Raw genomic sequence first — 23156 nt, 5'->3', positions numbered from 1 at the left:
TTCCTCGTGGTCAATGGATTGTCAGAGGTCTGCTGTTTGGATCCAGAGGTACTTTGCCGAGGAACACAGACACTATCCTTCAAAATTCCGTTATGTGACGTGGAAAAATTCTTATTACACATCGCAAGAGATTTTGTGTAAATTGTAGTTTCTTTTTTACCTGAGATTTAGGGGTCAAAGCTGTTAGACCCCTTTAAACAACAAACATCATCACCATGTCCGGCTCTATGACTAAATGGTTAGCGTGCTGGCCTTTGGTCAGAGGGGTCCCAGGTTCGATTCCCGGCAGGGTCGGGAATTTTAACCATCATTGGTTAATTTCGCTGGCGCTAGGGCTGGGTGTATGTGCCGTCTTCATCATCATTTTATTCCCATCACGACGCGCAGGTCACCTACGGGCGTCATATAAAAAGACCTACCCCTGGCGAGCCGAACGTGTCCTCGGACACTCCCGGCACTAAAAGCCGTACGCCGTTTATCATCATCATTATCATCTATACCTGAGATTGTAATCTCCGACTAACGATGAATTTTCCAACTAAAATTATGAAGTATAATTTCATTATTATAATTATATAAGCTTTTTTTTTCTACTGTACCTTGTGCATTCCGGACTTTTAAGGTCACCCTCGCTCGAGGACAGATGATTTATTTCTAATAAATCTTACCTAGTTTTATTTATTTATTTATTTATTTATTTATTTATTTATTTATTTATTTATTTATTTATTTATTTATTATTCCTGCGTTAGGGCCTACTAGCGACCACGCTCCAATTTCAATTCTTCATCCTTTGCTGTTGCTCCTTCCTTTCCTTCCAATATTCCTTCATTGTTTCACTATGCTTCTTTCTTCTTTTTCCAGACCACTTTGCACCGGTTTTCCTGGCCTCCCACCCTTGGAATCCTTCAATCTTTACAATCTTCTTCCTGAAAATTTCTCTTTCCATTACTTTCAACTCTCTGATGTTGTTTCTTTCCAAGTCTTTTTTGATCTCCTGAATCCAGATGGTTGTTGACTTTTTCTTCCAAAGATACGTGAAGATATTTTTGGTTAGTCTACTGTCGTCCATTCTGTAAATATGTCCATATTTATTTATTTATTTATTTATTTATTTATTTATTTATTTATTTATTTATTTATTTATTTATTTCTCAGCAATGTGAGAGAGGCGTATCGGATGTGTTCTATCCCCATTTAATTGCAACTTCGTGGGATCCAATGTGAAGCTCCCTCATATGAGCGGCAGTGGATCCAGTCAGTATGACGACTGAGGAAGTCGTCTTGTTGACTACGTGTTTTATTTCAAAGTATGTCTATAAAAATTTGTATGTTGAATAGAATAGAATATTTTCTTCCCCTAGTTTCAGATTACCAGAAATTGTTTATTGTAACGTAATTTATTACGCGCATGAAAATGAAAATTCACAGCCGGTTTCCAGTCATTTGATCGGCTCAGGAATGGAATGAATGAAACCCCAATCTAGCGGCGAGGGTAGGAATTGTGCCGGCTGCCGAAACCTGTCGCACTCCTCTGGGGCGATGATTAATGACTGATAGATAAAATGAAATGATATTGTAGAGTGTTCCTGGAATGAAACATGACAGGGAAAACGGGAGTACCCGGAGAAAAACCTGTCCCACCTCCGTTTTGTCAAGCACAAATCTCACATGAAGTGACCGGGATTTGAACCATGGAACTCAGCGGTGAGAGGCCGGCGTACTGCCGTCTAAACCGTGGAGGCTCCTTTGTTACACACATATTAGATCATATTTATTACAGTTACTTCGCCTATAACTAAATATAGCATTATAAGTAGATTTAACAATAGTTTTATACTCATGTCACATATTATTCGATTTGTTATGCCCTAGTTTTTTAAACGATATTATATTTTATAGGACAAAAATGTATTCGTCCGTTTATTATTTATACTTGTACTTATTTTAAATTCTTCTATTTTTCATTTCCCGCATATTTTTATAATATAAAATCATTTTGCTGCCCATCCAGGTGAGATCAACTCTTTGTTTAATACTTTCACAATTGTGTGGAATTTCTCTATCACTATTCTTTAACGTTAGTTTCACTATCAATATGTTTAATTCTACATACTCTTAACATCATTATGTGCCTTTTCCATTGTTCCACCACAGAACAAGGAACGATTCACGTCATATGTCTATCTTTGATCTTAATAATAATAATAATAATGTTATTTGTTTTACGTCCCACTAACTACTTTTTTTAAGGTCTTCGGAGACGCCGAGGTGCCGGAATTGACTCCCGCAGGAGTTCTTTTACGTGCCAGTAAATCTACCGACACGGGGCTGTCGTATTTGAGCATCGGACTGAGCCAGGATCGAACCTGCCAAGTTGGGGTTAGAAGGCCAGCGCCTTAACCGTCTGAGCCACTCAGCCCGGCATCTTTGATCTTCATTCCTGCACGCACCCATTAACCACTACACTATACCTAATACTTCTTAATTTGTAACACATTCTTTATTGTCATCCTTTCCCGAATTTCACAAAATTCCAAGTTTTTATTTTAATTTTTTTTAACAATTTGATTTTCGGTTCACTGATCCGGATAGGTCGTCCGGTGACGATGGTATAGTGCGTGTGAAAGTGGGAAGCGACGGAAAACCATCTTCAGGGCTGCCGACAGTGGGGTTCCAACCCACTATCTTCCAAATGCAAGCTGACAGCTACGTGACCCAGACCACGCAGCCACTTGCTCGGTAATCTTTTCCTACATTCTCACATGATCGTATGTTAAGTATTGAGCCCAAAGGTTGTTTGGATTCTCAACATCTCCGTGATCAGCTATCACAGGTGGTCTAGGCGTCACTGAAAATGCGTGCCAGGAAAATCAGGAGTAAAATAGTTTCCCGTTGCTTTCGTCACCGAGCAAGAAGTGTGCCAAAATGTAGGAACACCGGGCGAGTTGGCCGTGCGGTTAAGGCGCGCGGCTGTGAGCTTGCATCCGAGAGATAGTGGGTTCGAATCCCACTATCGGCAGCCCTGAAGATGGATTTCCATGGTTTCCCATTTTCACACCGGGCAATTAAGGGCACGGCCGCTTCCTTACCACTCTTATCCCATCGTCGCCATAAGACCTATCTGTGTCGGTGCGACGTAAAGCAAGTAGCAAAATGTAAAAGAATAAATATGATTTATTTTCTCACTTATTCATTTTCATAATGATTTTTACATTCCATTATTATTTTTTTCTTTTCGTGAGGGCCTTCTTAGGACGACGGGACTAGTTTTGATTCTTTAAATGGATCTTCTCGCCGAGAAAGCTTTCATTTTCTCCCGGTGTGCCAGCCCCCTCTGCTCTGTCCACTTCTGTCTCTTGGTCCCTTCGTTCTGTTGCTGGTTGGATACTGGGAAGACACCCTGCACTGTGATCCGTAGAGATTGGGATCGGTCCTATATGCTGTTTAGTGGTATTTCTAATTGTTCAAGATCCGATTTCGCTACCGTAATTCATTTATTCTTGGAGGCTTTCCCTCGATCTGCCGTGCTGAATATCTTGTTCGTGAGCCTGCAGAGGCCCATGCAGGTAAAGTGGCCGTGGAAGGCTAGTCACCATTTCCTCATGAATGTAATTGTGTCTTTCCGATGATCATGGAGTTAATTGTTGTGCCTAATCCTATAAGTGTCATCCTCTTCTCTGATGGTCCTAATATCCTCCCTGAAATGTTCCGTTCATTGAGCTCTATTTTCTTCAGTGTTTCCCTTCTGGTCATCAAGAGACATTCAGAGGCGTAGAGCAAAGACGGTCTTATTACTGAGTTGTAATTTTTAAGTTCATTCCATTATGCATTTACTTATTTTTTCATGTATTTATTGTAAACATTGGATTTTAATTTTTTTTCATTACACCAATACGATTTCGGTGCTACAGAACACATCGGTAAATGTAATCAAGAGAAATGAATCCGATTCTTTTCGGTATTATCTTCTAAATACAGAGTAATTTGGCCGAGCGTTTAGATGTGCGCAGCTTCGAGCTTGCATTCGGGAGATACTAGGTTCTAACCCAACTGTCGGTAGTCCTGAATATGGTTTTCCGTGATTTCCCATTTTCACAGCGGGCAAGTGCTGGGGATGTGCCTCAATTATGACCACGGCCGCTTCTTTTCCACTCCTAGTTCTTTCGTCTCCCATCGTCTCCGGAAGACCTATCTGTGTCAACGCAACGTGGAGAAGATTGTAAATAAATATATATTAAAAAATTGTATCTTCTAAATAACGACCCAGATTCTGTTCAATCTCAAGTCACTTGAACGTCGACAAACCATGTGGGCTCCTTTTCAGAGGACTCTTTCAACTGATGAAAAACATACGAAAAGCCGTACTATACATACAGACGTTTGGAAGTACAAGCGTTTAGGTTCATATCTGTACATCTTCTAGGAGAAATAAACTTCTCCAGGGGAGGAACTTGAACAAGGACCTCCCTGCTGATAGGCTCAGCACACAGCAAGCACGCTACAGTGGCATAGCTTGAATCCCACGGTGTGTTAGTGTTTGATGCTCATTTCTCGGTATGACTATCAAACCCGACCAAGACACGTGCAGATTTAGAAACACTGCCTCGTAAAACCCATTTGAATTAGCGCACTATACGATCTGATTGGTTAATTTCAACAACTGATAAATTGACAACGGTGCGAGATATCGACGTATTTTGTTCAAATTACATTTCACTATGACCAACCTTCTAACACTCGGCTCACGTTGTTTCAGACCACCCTGTATATCTCATCATATACTCCACATCTTGGTAAAATTTTCCCAGCAATGGCTGAATTCTTTAGCGAGGGTGGAGTGGTGAAGCCACTTAACAATTACGCACAGCCTTTCACTAAAATCTTACACCTGAAATGCTAATGACTGCTCTGCTCTGCACAGGGAGACTTTGCGGCTCGGCTTAGCTCCCGCACTTACACTCCCTTAAAGGTGTACTAGCATTAGGAGCTACGTGGACGGAAAAGATTCCAGACGCTTTTTAAAGTTGTCGTTATGAGGCGCAAGCAGCTGTGTTTAATAAGCGTCGGTTACAAGCAATATTATTTTCTCTTGATACGAAGGTTTACTCAAAATCATTTCAGAACCTGTCTTACTCAGGCCCCGGGAGTGAGTAAAATTTACTCATTTAATATCTGGAAATTGGATTTGAATTTAATGAAAAGTACGCGTATAGTTGGCAGACGGAATATTGATATTTCTCTTGAAACACAAGGGGCGCAAAGTGCTTCGTTTACTCGGATAGAGAATAGTTCGGTTCTCTAACAGAAAATGTATTTATTTATTTATTTATTTATTTATTTATTTATTTATTTATTTATTTATTTATTTGTTTATTTACTTATTTATTTATTTATTTATTTATTTATTTATTTATTTATTTATTTATTTATTTATTTATTTATTTATTTATTTATTTATTTATTAGATAAGCCTATGGAGGGTCATATTACGCTAATGAAATAACAAATTTAAATAAGTATTATAAACTAACGATCGGTATAAACAACAATATTAAGTAACAACAGTAAATAACAATAACAATGTAACAACAATGGCAACAATAACTGCGAAGGAGGATCGATCACAGAGTTAGAAAGAAGAAAGGTCATCGGTTGAAAGGGCTGAAGAAAATGGACACCTGGACAGGAATCTTCTAATTTTTTGTTTGAAGGATGCAGAGGGTAGTAATATGTCAGTATCGGGTAGTGGGTTACCAAGAGTTGAGAGACGGTAGAAGATAGAACTTTGTTGAAAAGGTAGGCCCGGACGGGACACGTAATGAATATGCCGGTTGCTTGTTGGAGGGAGGGGGGGCGTGTATACGGAATTATGTTGGAAGAGTATTTGGTATAACAATTGATTATTTTATGAAGATAACATAGATCGAAGAACTGTAAACGGCTTCTCCAGTCAAGTATACCCAGGTATTTCAAGATGTTAGATTTAGTTTTGTTCTTAAAAACGTAATATTTATTTGAGATATGTTTGTGACGGCAGATGAGTACCAAATAGGGTAACAAAAGTCAATAATGTGGAGAACATAGGAGACAAAGTATAATTTTAAGGCGTTAATATCATTAATTTCAGTGAACCTGTAACGAATGTCAAGGCTACGCATAGATCGGGATTTTACTGACTCGATATGAGCAGAGAATGTCAGTTTACAGTCGATTACAGCTAGGTCTCTTACTTGAGAAGCCGATTCCAGTGTATTTTCCTAGATGGTATAAGCAGTGTTCATTCGTTGCTTTAGTAATGAAAAGTTATTTTGTTACACTTCTTTACATTTGGAGAATGATTCCATTCCTTAAACCAGTCACCACACGAATTGAGAACTGTCCGTAATTCATCAGTTCATCACAATCATCAGGCGTAGACACTTGCCTTAAGATTTTCAGGTCGTCGGCGTACGAAAGGAGGGACCAATGCCTATTTTGGGTGCAAAGGTTTACGTCGTCGTTATAGAGGACAAGGAGTAAGGGACCAAGGATTCTACCTTGAGGTACACCTAATAACCATGAGAGGTAGATATGGAAATAAGACGCCCACTTACGCAGTCATGTTGTCGTGGATTTCCCTACTCTGCCATAGTAGCGTTGGTGTTTTTTGTTTTTTAATGGGAAATATCAGATAACGATCGACTCCAGAACAGAAAAGAGAAGAACTGACAAGTGAAAGAGATGGCCATAGAAGGTGTGAAAATGAGACTCCTTAAGGTTCGCTCTATGGATCAGTAGTAGAGTATCGGCATCCAGATCCCGATATCATGGGTTCACACATACTTCAAATGTTCAGAATTCCCTCCGTTAGTAATGAAAGATATATCATTGAATCCCGGACACGTTAATGTCAATGCAAAGGCACGGTATATAGTGACTAGAAATTGTAGACACTGTCGGCCAACATTCTGATGGTGATGTAGCAATGGTTCAAATCCCGTTAAAAACATTCATCTGTATTATTATTATTATTATTATTATTATTATTATTATTATTATTATTATTATTATTATTATTATTATTATTATTATTATTATTATTATTATTATTATTATTTGATTCGATTCCATAATCCGATTTAGCTATGTATTAATTAATTATCGGTTGCTTCATTTTAGTTCATTTATTGTGTATATACAGTATGTGTGTGTATATTAGCATCAAAATAATGTTAGAGTGAGACTTAATGCCTAATATCAGATATGGATATGTTTTTGAAACCTTTCACATTGCAACATATGGTGTAATACTGTTACAGTAACTTTCGAGTCATCACTCTGTCATTGTATGCTTTTAGCGATGAGATCATATTTAGGGAGTTCCAAAGTTCTCCTCAGGCTATTTCAACACAATATGTAACATTTGTAGCTGGGTGGGAGTTACATCATATCTACTTTGAGCTCTGAGGTGGGTGTTATATCATGTGAAAACTTATGCCTATATATATGGGCTGTATCCTATAGCGGCAGTCAGTTGGATAGATGAATCAGTTGGAAGGAGAGTGAAGCCATAAATGTTCAGTGAGTCAGGGAGATGAAGAAGAAGCAGTCGCATGGATACTTAATCGTCAGTGACCAAATGGATTATATGTTCGGGGTGTGTTTCGTGTATATGTTCGGGCAAGTTCTTGTGTCAGTTCGGTGACAACCGAATATTGAGTCTTCGTAATGCAGTTATCAGCGAATTACTTGTAAAGTTGATTGTGAAGTGTGAATATAATTTCAAGCCATGCTATATCCTTTTTTGTGAAACTAAAAGGATACATCACCAAATTGGGATTGAGATACCTACAGCTGATACCAGCTCAAAGGAATACGTCGTAATAACACTCAAAGTGTTGAAGGTACTCTAAAGTGAACCAGTGAGGGATAAATTTCTTGTACAACTTTTTAATGTCCGGTCAAGAGGATTTCAAATTTAATGCTTACAGATTCCTTCAGTTATAATGTCAGAGTTTTATATTATATTTTGAATTATCGCAGTAAATCTCACTCGTTAAAATCAGCATTTAAGAATATATTTTGTTTAGAATCAAATACAATTGACTCGCATTTATTGTTTTATTTCAATAGTAGATCAGATAACGTCACATTTTAATGAGGAAACCGAACGCCAATCTCCTTTTCCCGGAACCTATATGTCAAAGTAAGCTTATTAGAGATATTCAAGACTCTCATTCTATGATCGTTACGTTCATTTGATGTCACAATGTATTCCACTAACGGGACTCGAACACGCCATTCACTGTGTCAGACCTTACAGACTTCACGCCTTAAGGATCACGGTCATCATGCGGGCTACCAGAATATTTTCTTATTACCACAATCATAGAGAAACCGTTGTATGGGCCGATGACCTGGATGTTAGGCTCCTTTAAACAACAAGCATCATCATCATCATCAACCTATTACAACTTGATGAACTTAACGAATAATAATGTTATTTGCTTTACGTCCCACTGACCCACTGACGGCGTTTTAAGGTTTCTGGAGGCGCCATGGTGTCGGAATTTAGTCCCAGAATTTACGTGCCAGTAAATCTACCGACACGAGACTGATGGATTTCATCACCTTAAAATACCACCGGACTGAGCCACGATCGAACCTGTCAAGTTGGAGTCAGAAGCCCAGCGTTTCAAACGTCTGAGCCACTCAGCCCAGCTAACTGAACCAGAAAGTTGAACAGTATGCTTTAAAAATCGGCGCAAAAAATGCATGACCAGGGATAGGTATTGTGAAAATCGGTGGTCAAAGCCCTGAAATTGTGTACAGATTCAAATATCTAGGGAGTGAATTAATACAGAATATAAGGTTGGACATGGAGATTAGCCAGAGGATGCAACAGGGTTGTGCATTCTACCAGAGTGTAAGAATCCTTATCTCGAACAAGGAAGTACCTAAGAAAAGTAAAGAGTTAACGTACAAAATGTATTTTGCACCCATATTGAATTATTCGGCTGAGACCTCAACGATAACAAGTAGTGATTAGAGTCAGTGGCGGCTGGTAGTATCTGAAGCTGGGTGTTGCAGGCCAATTTTCAATATCACATTTTTGTATGAGAAGCTTACAGAAACAACAGGAAACTCTATTGTCGTTGAGTAATGAACTACATTCGTATTAAAACTGAAATATACTCGGCAATCAAAACACAGGAAAGAAGACGCTAATTATACTGTATAATTACAGTTATTCTTACCTTACTTGAATTGAAAGTTTGTCCTCCTCTTTTTCATTGATGCAAAATACTGGTAATATTGCGGGTGGACCGTATGGAGTACTAGTAGCGTGAAAAAGAAATTGTCGTTGCGAGAGGAGAGAGAGCAGGCATAAAGTCATCTCCGCAGAGTCATGCAATCTGACAGGAGCATTTCGAATTGTTTCACGGTAGGGGGTTTGCTGGTCTCATGCAACACCCAAGGACCGATACTGGCGAGCGTGCTACCTGATGCTACGTACAGGCTTAGGTTTACCACCTGGGAATTGCCGTGAGAAAGCAAAACCTCTGAGTTTGATTCGAAGCCGGTTGCGTTTATTGGTTCATTGCGATACATTAGTACATGGAACAACCAAGGATGGTTGTTTTTAACATGTTTAGAATATATACTAGATTTACTAAACTGAACAAATAGAAGAAAATACGACAAATCAAGTGTTATTTGGGAGTTGTGCGACACTACAACAATACCACGCATTACCCCTGATTAGAGTATAATTCACCCAGCGAAATGAAATGAAATATCTAAGAAGTATGGCAGGAAAGACGGAGTGAAAAGGGAAGATGTTAGAAAGGAAGGTGTTATAGTAAACCTAATTGATAGAATTGATAGGAATAAACTAAGACGGTGTGTCATGTAAAATAGGATGAATAAGGAAAGAAAACCCAAACAGATGATGGGAACGAAGTTCGAGGCAAAGAGCGCAAGACAGAGACCTAGAAAATGTTGGGTCGATTCAATAAAGAGGAGTGAAGAAGAAACCTCGACTGGAAGAAAATGATGGAAGAGGAATAGTGGAAGGAGAGGGGAACGTAGAGAAGTGTCATAAATGCCCCGACCAGGCAGGAGCTAGATAAGAGGGAAAGATGATGGTGATGACAAGTGAGGCTTCAGGTAGGGGGATACGTATAGTAAATGAATTTTATCTTTAAAATTGTTTCCTTCTGTGGAGAAATGTTTTTGTTATGTTTTGTCGTAACTGAGTTTCATCTTTTTTATTTTATTAATCTCTTTAGGATATCGGCGTTCCCCTGAGATCTGCATGAGGGAACAGGCCATTTCTAACTGACATCACAAAGAGCATTCCTACAAACGAACATGGGAAAAACAAAAATTATACTACCGAGCAAGTGGCCGTGCGGTTAGGGTCGCGCAGCTGTGAGCTTGCATTCGGGAGATAGTAGGTTCGAACCCCACTGTCGGCAGCCCTGAAGATGGTTTTCCGTGGTTTCCCATTTTCACAAAAATGCTGGGGCTGTACCTTAATGAAGGCCACGGCCGCTACCTTCCCAATCTCCCACCCTTCCGTCGCCGAAAACCTTCGATGTGTTAGTGCGACGTTCAACAAATAGCAAAAATATATATATACTGTATATCCCGTCGCGTTCACAGAGGAGTAACTAATAAAAATGAAAAGTTTGTGAATATGTTTGCCGTGTCGTGGACTACACTTCATCAACTGGTCGTCCTCCTTATCTTCTCCTCAGGGGCCCAAGTTTACGGCGCGACTGAGCCCAGCCTCGAGGCAGCTTGGTGGTGTGGCTTGGAGAGCGCTCTCAACAGGAGACGAGTGGGCTGCAGCGCGATCGACCGGGCCGTGCCCGGGCCTGTTCAGGGCCACTGGGAGTGGTTAGCGCGCCCCAACTATGTGGTTAGTGTTACAGGGGACACATCTATTAGCGACCAGGTATTTAATGTTATTAGGCTGCTACTATGAGAAGCCGCCAGGTATTACACTTCTAATGTCACAAGTGTCCGCATTATCAAGGCTTTTTACACTTGGCAAAGTTCTTATAACCGCTCAGAACCGACGACACAACAGAGCAGCTCACGTTTACATGAGCGGCAACAGTTCAGGACAGCTGTGGAGCTTACTAATTAGCTGTGCACCTACTGATCATTAGATCGTATTATTATTATTATTATTATTATTATTATTATTATCATTATTATTATTATTATTATTATTATTATTATTATTATTATTATTATTATTATTATTATTATTTCTGGATGCCGTTTATTAGCAAACGGGGACTATGTATGTTTAGTCCTCAGCCCGAAGGCTGGTTGGATCCTCAACAGCTCCGCCATCAACTGTCATACATGGCCTAGGCATCACTGAAGAGGCGTACTAGGGAAATGAGGAGTGAGGTAGTTTCCTGTTGCTTTCCTCACTGAGCCAGAAGTTGCTATTACATATCAGTCTGCCAAGCCCACTGAAATGCATGCACCGACCCTATGAGCAATAGTTTCACGCTATTCATAGCAGGGACTGGCTTCATAAGGAATGGCATTACTAGCATCGCTCCTACCTCAGTCATTTTCAAACTGTCAAAGCCAACTATAAGACAGAGACAGATCAATGAAAGTAACAAAATTTCTCTAGTCCATACCAGAAGACATAGTGCACTGTAAACACTAGGTCCCGCCAGCAAAGGCACAAACGGGGACTACATATACAATAAAGACCTAGTATCAAAGATAATACACCAGAAATTGCCTCATCCGTAATCAGAGCATCCAAAGAAACTGGATAACAACTTCAAATTTCTCGATTTGCTACATATAATTACAAAGAGACAACATATTAGCCACCTCCGACATTGTACGGAAGTTCCCGGACATGGAACTTCCACTGTACGGCTCCACCATATGAATGATCAGTACCGGTAGTTTTTTTTTTCCTATACATACATACATACATACATACATACATACATACATACATACATACATACATACATACATACATACATACATACATACATACATACATACATACATACATACATACATACATACATACATAACGCGTGGAGTGAGGCTATAAAAATGACTGCTAATGTTTCTGCGGTGCACTCGGTGCCAGGCAGATCCCTGGACAACAACCTCTGTCGGCATTGCCACGGAGAGAAAAAACTCTTGGTCATGTCCTGGGATTCTGCACACGCGGGGAGCTCCTAAGAAACACGCGGCACCACCAGATCAGATCCTTCATTGCCGAAGAACTGAGAAAGAAGGGATTCAATGTACATGAGGAGGTACACGGACTGGCATTAAATGGCAGTTCGTAGTGAATTGACATCATAGCCTTTAAAGACAACAGCTCTCAAGGATTCATATTAGATCCGACTGTAAGGTTCGAGCACCATAGCGGTCAGCCAGAGGAGGTTAATCTAGAAAAGATTAACGAATACAAACCCACTATCACTTACTACAAATCTAAATACCACCTTCAGGAAATTGAAATAATAGAGATAATGGTCGGAGCTCGTGGTACCATACCTCGTCACTTCGTCGCCACATGGAAGCGCTTCCAACTCCCAATGAAGCTCATTCCCGAAATCGCGACCCTCGTCCATCGAGCCACCATCAAGATCCTGAGACACCACATATACAGCTAATTTTGAATTGTCTTTAATTAATAGATATGTTCAAAATTGATATGTTTTACATTGTTTTTAGCAGCAGCCTGTAAATACAGGAGGTCTTTCCAAAATAAATGGAAAATATATACATAGTATATATATATAAGTCTTCATGATTGATTGTTATGCCTTTCAGCGTAGTCTACAAGCCTTTGCGAAGGGTGCTAACCGCCACCACAAATCTCTATTTGTAGCTGTTTCCGTGACCTCGTTTAGTTCCCTACCTCATATCTTTAAGTCGTTAGAAACTGACTCTAACCATCATCGTCCTGCTCTCCCTCTACTTCTCTTACCCTCCACAATATAGTCAATTATTCTCCTGGGTAACCTACCCTCTTCCATTCGTCTCACATGACCCCACCACCTAAGCCGTTGTATGCGTACAGCCTCACCCATCGAGTTCATTCCTAATTTAGTCCGTATCTCCTCATTCTGAGTACCCTCCTGCCATTGTTTCCACCTGTTTGTACCAGAAATCATTCTCGCTACTTTCATGTCTGTTACTTCTAACTTATGAATAAGACATCATGAGTTCACCCAGCTTTCACTCCCATAAAACAAAGTTGGTCTGAAAACAGATCGGTGTAAAGATACTTTTCTCCAGGAGCTGACTTCCTGCTTACAGAATACTGTTCATCGCAAAATGTGAGCTCACTGCATTAGCTTCACTTCACCTTGATTCAATCTCACTTACTATACTATCATCCTGGGAGAACGCACATCTTAAATACATGAAATTACCTACCAGTTCTAGTTTTGTATTTCTTACCTACTGACATCAATTTAATCTTCGTTGCACATATTTTCAAGTTCCTAGATATTAGACTGCAGGCTTTCGACACAATCTGCCGTTAAGTCGTTGACGTAGGCCACACTGCTTACTACATTTATACCTAACCGAATACCTTCCTGCCACTTAAAACCTTTCAGCAGATGATTCATGTAAACTATGAACAACAAAGATAAAAGCTTACAACCTTTTCTAACTCCTGCAAGTACCTTGAACCAAGAACTCATTCTACCACCAATTCTCAAAGCAGCCCAATCGTCAACATAAATGATATTGATTGATTTTAATAATCTACCTTTAATCCCATAGTTTTCTAGTGCAGCGAAACCTCTTTTCCCTCGGTATTCTGTCATGTGCTTTCTCTTCCTTTTTTTCTTTTCTTCCTAGTGGATTTACGTCGCACCGACACAGATAGGTCTTACGGCGACGATGAGAGAGTAAAGGCCTAGGAGTTGGAAGGAAGCAGCCGTAGTCTTAATTAAGGTACAGCCCCAGAATTTGCCTGGTGTGAAAAATGGGAAACCACGGAAAACCATATTCAGGGCTGCCGACGGTGGGATTCGAACCCAGTACCTCCCGGATGCAAGCTCACAGTCGCGCGCCCCTAACCGCACGGCCAACTCGCCCAGTATATGCTTTTTCTAGACCTGAAAATGAAAACCTACAAACTGTTTTCCAGTCAGTGACCGGGTCAGGGATGGAATGAATGAAGCCCCCATCTTGCGGCGGGGATGGGAATTGTGCCGACTACCGAAGCCTGTCGCACTCCTCTGGGGCAATGAATAATGACTGATGGGAGAAATGAAATGATAGTGGAGAGTGTTGCTGGAATGACAGTGAAAACCGGAGTACCCGAAGAAATTCCTATCCCGCCTCCGCTTTATCCAGCACAAATTTCACATGGAGTGACCGCGATTTGAACCACGGAACCCAGCGGTGAGAGACCGACGCGCTGCCGTCTGAGCCACGGAGGCAACTTTTATCTAGATCTATGATGCATAAACATAACTGTCTACTCCTCTCGTACCATTTTTCAATTACCTGGCACATAGATATTGTAAATATTGTAAATGTTATATTACAAATAAATAAATAAGACTTTGGTCAATAATAATTGTACCGGGAGGTACACCTCACGCCGCGCATTCAAAATAAGCGCCTTAATGAACTCCTCTATCGGTCAAAAAGTGAAATTGATACCACATGAAGTTGGAAAGTTAATCAGAAGATGTCACTACTAAAATATTGAGTAATTTTGTTATTGTGAAGTTTCCTAAACTGACTGAATTTATCCTGGTTTTGTTTGCTATATATCAAGAAGTTTGGACATTTCTCCATAGATGTCACTACCAAAAAACTATGATCATGCACTCTGGTGCAAGGTGGAAGAACTTATAACTTAGATAAGTTTTGTATTCCTAGATTTTCCATAACTGAATCTATGTTCATTTATTTTTGGGTTGGCAATACTTCCTTTTCTTTCCGCCAGTTTTGAATCTAGCCAATCGCGAATTTTTGTAATTAATTTTCAACCAATCCCGCATTTCGCGTTCACTTTGAATCTGCCAATAAAAATTAAGAGGGTGTGTCCTGATTAGTCTTAAATGCACTCCAACCTTCCCTGAGGGCATATAAACTGCGGCAGTTCACGTTTCCTTGGCAATTGATCATCGCCTTTCTGTGTGTGTGTTAAGCCAGGAGGCGGGGCCGCCTCTTTCTTCGATCAGCAGAACATCTATAAGGTAATGGCCACGTAAAATCTCTCTTTCTTGCTGCCTCCGCAGCTTTATTCGAGGGGAAGATCCGAATCTTATTTTTGGTAGTTGCTTTACGTCGCACCGACACAGATAGGTCTTATGGCGACGATGGGACAGGAAATGGCTCGGAGTGGGAAGGAAGCGGCCGTGGCCTTAATTAAGGTAAAGCCCCAGCATTTGTCTGGTGTTAAAATGGGAAACCACGGAAAAACATTTTCAGGGCTGCCGATAGTGGGGTTCGAACCTACCACCTTCCGAATACTGGATACTGGCCGCACTTAAGTGACTGCAGCTATCGAGCTCGGTCCGAATCTTTAATTATGTAACAATACTTTTCTAAAATGTAACTTTTCTTTCGGCTAATGTAAAAACTTCTTATAATCTCTAACTGTAAATCGGGGATAGGGAGCGAGTTACCCTTTCGAGCTCCTCTTCATCTTGCTTTGAGGTGACTACGTTTTGCAACCTTTCTGTAATATGTTAAAGATATTTCCATGCGAGCCACCTCAGTAGTTTGGGAATAGCCCCTGTTTCATCGGCCGAGAGCCCAATAGGTTTTAATATTTCATTATCTGGAGCGCATTTGTGTTCGGGCCGTTTTCTTTAACCTGTTCTTTTTCGCAAAGGCCCTGTAGGTTGGGTACTAGATACCCCTGTATTAAGCAATTTCCATTTGTAATTCGTGCCTTGTGAGGCCAGGGATTGTAATAGTTTGATGTAATATTGCCTTGAGCGGGCTGTAAGAAACTGAGAGCCTGTTAGCTCTTTTCAAGTTTTGGTAACAGTAAAGAGTGCCTCTGGAATGCTAGACATTGTATTTTGGGAGCGAGTGCTCTTGACTTAGGGGATTTCTGCCCTTGACTTATTTTTAATTAAAGTTTTGTAAACTGGATCCGGTAGCTCTGGAATCGTAAAACTACGGACTTGAAGCCCAGAATCTGTAAAATTAACTGATCTTGGATCTTCTTAGACTTGTTTCAAGATTGCTTTTGTACCTGATGTTCATTGTTATGAAAAATTGTTAAGTTTGAAGTGCTAAAAGAAATATAACCCTCAGTTCAATTTTTAAATTAATTGTTACTAGCAGAAGTACCCGTCCTTCGTACGGGTTATCAGAAACTGGCTTTAGTTACTGATATTATCGATGTGTCTGACTTCATTAGATATTTATATCACTGGTGTATTTATTTAAGTACGTAGAAATTATTTGTCATGTTTGGAATTATAGTGAACCTTCTTCTTCTTTTCTTCATGGGGGCCTCTAAATATTAGTTTCTAATTAGCGTCGACTTCTAGGATCCTTTGCTACCATGTTTTTCCTTCATTCCACCTAGATATACCTGCTCCCTTCACAAAGCTGCAGGTTTACTCTAAGCATACCTCCGCTATATAGTACCACAAATATAAATATTATTGAATGTATTTGTTTGATCCGACATTTGGAAACTATTACAAATGATCAATGAAATACGCGATGCATAAAAGAAACTACTATAATTATCGAGAATTATAATTTTCAGGGCTTGTCAATCATGTCGCACATCATATAATGAATCTGAGTATAATGTTGAGAAATTTTTTCAAGTCATGGGCGCAACATCTTGACAATTGTGTACAGTATATAGGTTGTTTTCATGGTTACAATGATCGTAAAAGTGGACCAAAATATTGGCACTAATAACATCAGTGATCCTACTACTCCATGATTTGATAGAAAATAGTTTAAACTATAGGTAGAAGACTCCGCAAAATGCTCAAACCTAAGCCAGTACGTAAAAACGGAGACCCGTCGACTAACGCTGGTCGCTCTACTACGGAGATTTCCGGGGCTATTATTTTTATATTTCACTCCCTTTCCATCCCCGCCCAAAGGAGTGCTATGACCGTCTTACACAACAGTTTATTTTTTCCAGATAGTAAGTCATATATGTATCAATTTTCGTTGGCAGCTATGCCCAAACGTACATGCATAACCTAGCTGCTGTAGAATCCTGGAGCTGATGTTACTATGGTTCGGCCGTTCGTTTCTTTATCCGATTCCTAGAGCAGGGGTAGTCTGGTTCCAATATCTCGGTAACGGTTGGTTTTAGGGACTTAAAATATGGTTTTCGGGCCCGAGTTTTGTTCTTTGCGTCCAGAGGATTAAATTGAGCTTCGTCTCGGCCTTATACGACAAATTCGATATTTTGCCTATATTAGCCTATTATTTTATATCTCCCAGCGTCCCCCCCCCCCTCGAATTGATTTGAAAAATAAAATACAGCCCATGTTACTCACTGGCAATGTAGCTTTCTATAGGTGAAGTAATTTTTAAAATCGGTACAGTAGTTTTTTTGAGTCTATTCGTTAAAAACAAACATAAAAATTCTTCCTCTTTATAATATTAGTATAGATATTGTAGATAGACCCATTCACCCCAGCACCTTCTTTAATAATAGGCTACCGAGCTCGATAGCTGCAGTCGCTTAAGTGCGGCCAGTATCCAGTAATCGGGAGATAGTGGGTTCGAGTCCCACTGTCGGCAGCCTTGAAGATGGTTTTCCGTTGTTTCCCATTTTCACACCAGGCAAATGCCGGGGCTGAACCATAATTAAGGCCACGGCCGCTTCCTTCCAACTCCTAGGCCTTTCCTATCCCATCGTCGCCATAAGACCTATCTGTGAAAGTGCGACGTAAAGCAAATAGCAAAAAATTAATAATAATAATAGGCATGATCTGCTGAAATAGAGCTAATATCATTGATGTTATTTCTCTTAAAACCACGAAAACATCATTAAAGACATCATTTCAGAATGCAGGCTCTCCTAACGTAATCCAGTTAATTGCTAGTAGAATTATTTAATTTTCTTTCCATATGTAACTTCTATGTTATAATGGAAACGAAAATGTTGAAGTACTGAACATAGGTAACGAATACACCCAAACGTATTTACATAATGAAATGCAAAAGTGTGATGAAAACAGCGCACACAAAATCAGTACAACTGTGTGTACTTTGATAAATATTACATTTGTACAAAATTGAAATAACAAAGACGTTGAGACGTGAAGAGTATCTATATTGTTAGAGAAAGAAAATAAACAAGTTATGTTTACAAAATAATGTAACGTCAGTATATTCATAACAAAAACAGCGAAGCCTACACGCGAAGTATGTAACACAGCTTGCCAGACTGTGTCCACGAACTGAAGGTATAAATAATAAATATAGATTCATAATAAGTATGAATTAATTTGTCAGTGATTAATCAATATACCTTGATTGTTGCTCCTGTCCGCCTCTGTGGAGTAGTGGTTAGTGTGATTAGCTGCCACCCCCGGAGGCCCGGGTTCGGTTCCCGGCTCTGCCACGAAATTTGAAAAGTGGTACGAGGGCTGGAACCTAGTCCACTCAGCCTCGGGAGGCCAACTCAATTCCCACCTCAGCCATCCTGGAAGTGGTTTTCCGTGGTTTCCCAATTCTCCTCCAGGCAAATGCCGGGATGGTACTCAACTTAAGACCACGGCCGCTTCCTTCCCTCTTACTTGTCTATCCCTTCCAAGGCCCCTGCTCAGCATACCAGGTGAGGCCTGAGGTACTGGTCTTACTCCCCAGTTGTATCCCACGAGCCAGAGTCTGAAGCTCCAGGATACTGCCCTTGATGCGGTAGAGGTGGTATTCTTCGATGAGTCCGAGGGAAAAACCGACCCTGGAGGGTAAAATGAAGAATAAGAAGAAAACCAGAAAGATCAGAGAGAAGTAAATGGAAGGGGAGGAGATAAGTAAAATTGAAAATGAATCTCAACTTTACACTTTTGCTGTGTATTAAGCAGAAAATGTAAAACAGCTGCGAGAACAGGAAAACTATATAATATTATATAAGGAATGTGGGAAATGGAATTTAAAGGGGATGAAAATGGATAACATTCATGTAGCTTATACTAAGGTGGTGGTATCCTAGACTAGATAACGTAGTTGGAAGTCTAGGAAGTATTCTTCTTTTCTTTCTACAATTGGCTTCAAGTCGCACCGACAGAGATAGGTCTTATTTAAGGTACAGCCTGGTGTCAAAATAGGAAAAAACGGAAAACCATTTTCAGGGCTGCCAACAGTGGGGTACGAACCTACTTCCTGGTATGAAAATTTTAAAAAATGGAAAACCATCTTCAGGGTTGCCGACAATAGCCGTCGAACCCACTATCTCCCGAATGCAGGAAGCATCTCAAGTGCATAACTCATATTATAATTAAATATACGTCCAAGTATTAATTATGGGAAATTCTGTATATTAGTAAGGATACTTAAAGAATGTGGTAATGTTTTTCTTTGTTATATAGTTATATACTTATTATATTTAATATTGTTCATTGTAAAAAGTCCGACTCGTTGGCTGAATGGTCAGCGTACTGGCCTTCGGTTCTGAGGGTCCCGGGTTCGATTCCCGGCCGGGTCGGGGATTTTAATCGCTTGTGATTAATTCTTCTGTTTCGGGGACTGGGTGTATGTGTCCGTCCCAACACTCTCCTCATCATATTCAGACAACATACTACACTACCAACCACCACAGAAACACGCAATAGCGATTACATCCCTCCATGCAGAGTTGGCGTTCGGAAGGGCATCCGGCCGTAAAACAGGGCCAAATTCATATGTGCGACGCAGTTCGCACCCGCGACCCCACAGGTGTGGGAAAAGCGGTAGAAAAAGAAGAAAAAGAAGAAGAATTGTTCATTGTAAAAAACTAACTACATGTATTAATTATAATTTCAATAAATGAATACTTATTCGCAGTTGGTGGTCCGTGATTGGGGGAGAATATTTTATTCATTCATTCATTTATTCATACTGAAAGATGTTCTGTGATGTTAACACATTTTAGTTAATTCATTAGACGATGGTATTAAATATTGCTGCTGCCGCAATATTGATCTTCGCACACCGGGCGAGTTCGCCGTGCAGTTAGGGGCGCGCAGCTGTGAGCTTGCATCCAGGAGATAGTGGGTTCGATCCCCACTGTTGGCAGTCCTGGAGATGGTTTCCTGTGGTTTCCCATTTTTACACTAGGCAAATGCTGGGGTTGTAGCTTAATTAAGGTCATGGCTAATTCCTTCGCAAACCTAGCCATTTCCTACCCCATGGTCACTATATGTCGGTGCGACGTAAAACAAATTGTAAAAATAGAAAGATATTGGCACTCCATCGAGTAAGCTCATTTCTCTTGTCAACAGTTAACATTTGTACTGATTTGTATTATCAGTCTGCAACACAAATAAAAAGCAGATATATATAATTGCTCAATTGTACTTGACTTGTTGGACATTCTGTTTATACACAATTTTGTCAAGTAAATGTCGGTTTCCTACATTGTAGAAGCAGAATAAAACACAGTACTAGTTACAAATCGAGAATTACAGATGTATTTAGTTTATTTTGCAGCAAGTTTTCTGAACACTTTTAAACACTGATCACAGAATTTAGTGGAAGAGATTGGATCTTCCATTTAACGAAGATGGTGGTCAAGGAAAGGAAAGGTCATGAAAGCTAGTAATAATTATTCCTCTTTAAAAACGCACTGTAGCATTTGATCCGGAAATGCAAAGAATAAACTCTACAATTTTAAGAATTACGCACCCTGGAAGATAAAGGCTTTTCCATTCAATGCATTGCATTTTCAATACACTACACATTTTCAAATATATTTCCAAAGTGCGGCCAGTATCCAGTATTCGGAAGATAGTGGCTTCGAGCCCCACTGTCGGCAGCCCCGAAGATGGTTTTCCGTGGTTTCCCATTTTCACACCAGGCAAATGCTGGGGCTGTGCCTTAAATAAGGCCACGACCGCTCCCTTCCCACTTCCAGCACTTTCTTGTCGCATCGTTGCCATAAGATTTATGTGTGCCGGTGCGACGTAAAGCAACTTGCAAATATATATACCGGTATATATATATATATTTCCAAAGCAAAACAATAATTTCGGCATCGATTTGTAAAATAAACTTCAATTTCCTCAGTAATAAATGCTGTTTTAAAGGTGATGGGACTTCTCCGCGTCCCAGTAAATGATATGGGGACAACGGATACCTGAGTCAGAGAAAAGGGATGGCCCTGTATTTTACGGGACATGTGGTAAAATTACCTACAGAATTCTTCTCTTTCCAGGTGATACTTTCGCCGATGTCTCCATGGGAAAACACAAAATCCCAATGGATCCCTGGACTCAATGTCCTAAAATCACCTATTGCTCCTTGAGCACTGTCAAAATTACCACAAATGATGCTGTTCTTGTCTACAATGATGAAAGAATTAATACTATTCTAAATATGATCTTCAAGACTGGAGTCTGCACATACCGCATTCTTAGAACTATTGAACAAATACGCATTGCTGCAGACGAAACTGAAGCTCTGGCTGGAATGACACAAAGAAGTTAACAGTAGAAAAGAGACGAGCAGAAGATGAGGAAGACAAAGATTACAGTCATGGAACATTTTATCTCAATAAATAGTTTTGTGAGTGACAAACTTTCGTTGATGATTTCCGGTAAATAATTTTTTGTAACAAATGTTCCTTTATTTCCGACACAATGAAAGGTAGCTGAATGAATTTTTCTTACGCTTAATAAACTAATTCGAACACATATTTTACTGCAACAGAAATGGTATATTTGACAAAATAATATTTTAAAAGGCGTTTGTTGAATATTTTTCACTAATTTACAATGCAAGTTTTTAATTTTTTTAAACAAAATTTGATGTTATATCAAGAAAAATCCTTGCGCCTATTTGTTTAAACACTATTGGTGAGATTAAATTTCAATTTTCAGAAAATTTTATTTGAAGGTTTCTTGAAAATGGTACATAAATAAGTATTCAAAATTAAAAATTTTTATTTCTATATAAACTCGACATTTTGATGTAGAAATCTGAAAATTGTAGGTCTTGTAGCTAATTGTACTAGTTATGGTCCTATCAATTTTCATGTGTATGTGAATGATATTATGGGGGCTATATGGTATTTTCTGTGCACATGCATATTGGTTGACGTCCCCACTCCCTTAATTAAGAGACCGGTCACTTCCTTCCCAGTCCACCCCCTGTGGGCGGGGGACGCAGACGAAGAATACATCCACGGTATCCTCTGCCTGTCGTAAAAGGCCATTAAAAGGGGCCCCTGGGCTCTCAACTTGGGAGCGTGGAGCGACCACGAGGCCCTTAGCTGAGTCCTGGCATTGCTTCCACTTACTTGTGCCAGGCTCCTCACTTTCATCTATCCTGTCCGAACTCCCTTGGTCAACTTTAGTTCATTTCCAACCCCGACGGTATTACAGCATTCGAGGCCTAGGGAGTCCTTCATTTTCACGCCCTCCGTGGCCCATGCCTTTCTTCGCCCGTTACTTCATTTTTCGAAGTGACAGATCTCTTCTTTTTTTCTTCTTTTTGCTCTCTGTCTAGCCCCTGTGGGTGGGGGACGCAGACGAAGAATACACCCTGCCTGTCGTAAGAGTCGACTAAAAGGGGCAACCAAGGGATAATCGAATTAGAACCATGAGACTACTTGTGATTAGTACCACCACGCCGGGAACACCATGGGTCGCTTTTACTTGCGCGTAGTACCACTATGTTAGGTACACAATAGGTTTGTGATTAGTAGCAATAGAGTGTGCTATCGGCTTTTACAGTACCTGTGATTCGTACCACTATATGAGCGACACCATAGATGAGCGACACCATGGTTCTAGCTTGCCTATAATTAGTACCCACTATATCAGGAATTCCATGGGATAGTACGAGCCCTGTGGTTAGCACACTTATGTGATGAACACCATAGGTTTGCGTTGCCTGTAAATGGCATCGCAGTGTGTGAAACACAATAGGTCAGTGTTACATGTGCGTATTACATTACCTGTGAGTAGTACCATAATGTATGGAATACCGCGAGT

The sequence above is a fragment of the Anabrus simplex genome, chromosome 9, assembly GCF_040414725.1.
Source record: "Anabrus simplex isolate iqAnaSimp1 chromosome 9, ASM4041472v1, whole genome shotgun sequence".
Classification (NCBI taxonomy): Eukaryota; Metazoa; Arthropoda; class Insecta; order Orthoptera; family Tettigoniidae; genus Anabrus; species Anabrus simplex.
This window is presented reverse-complemented; position numbering follows the sequence as displayed.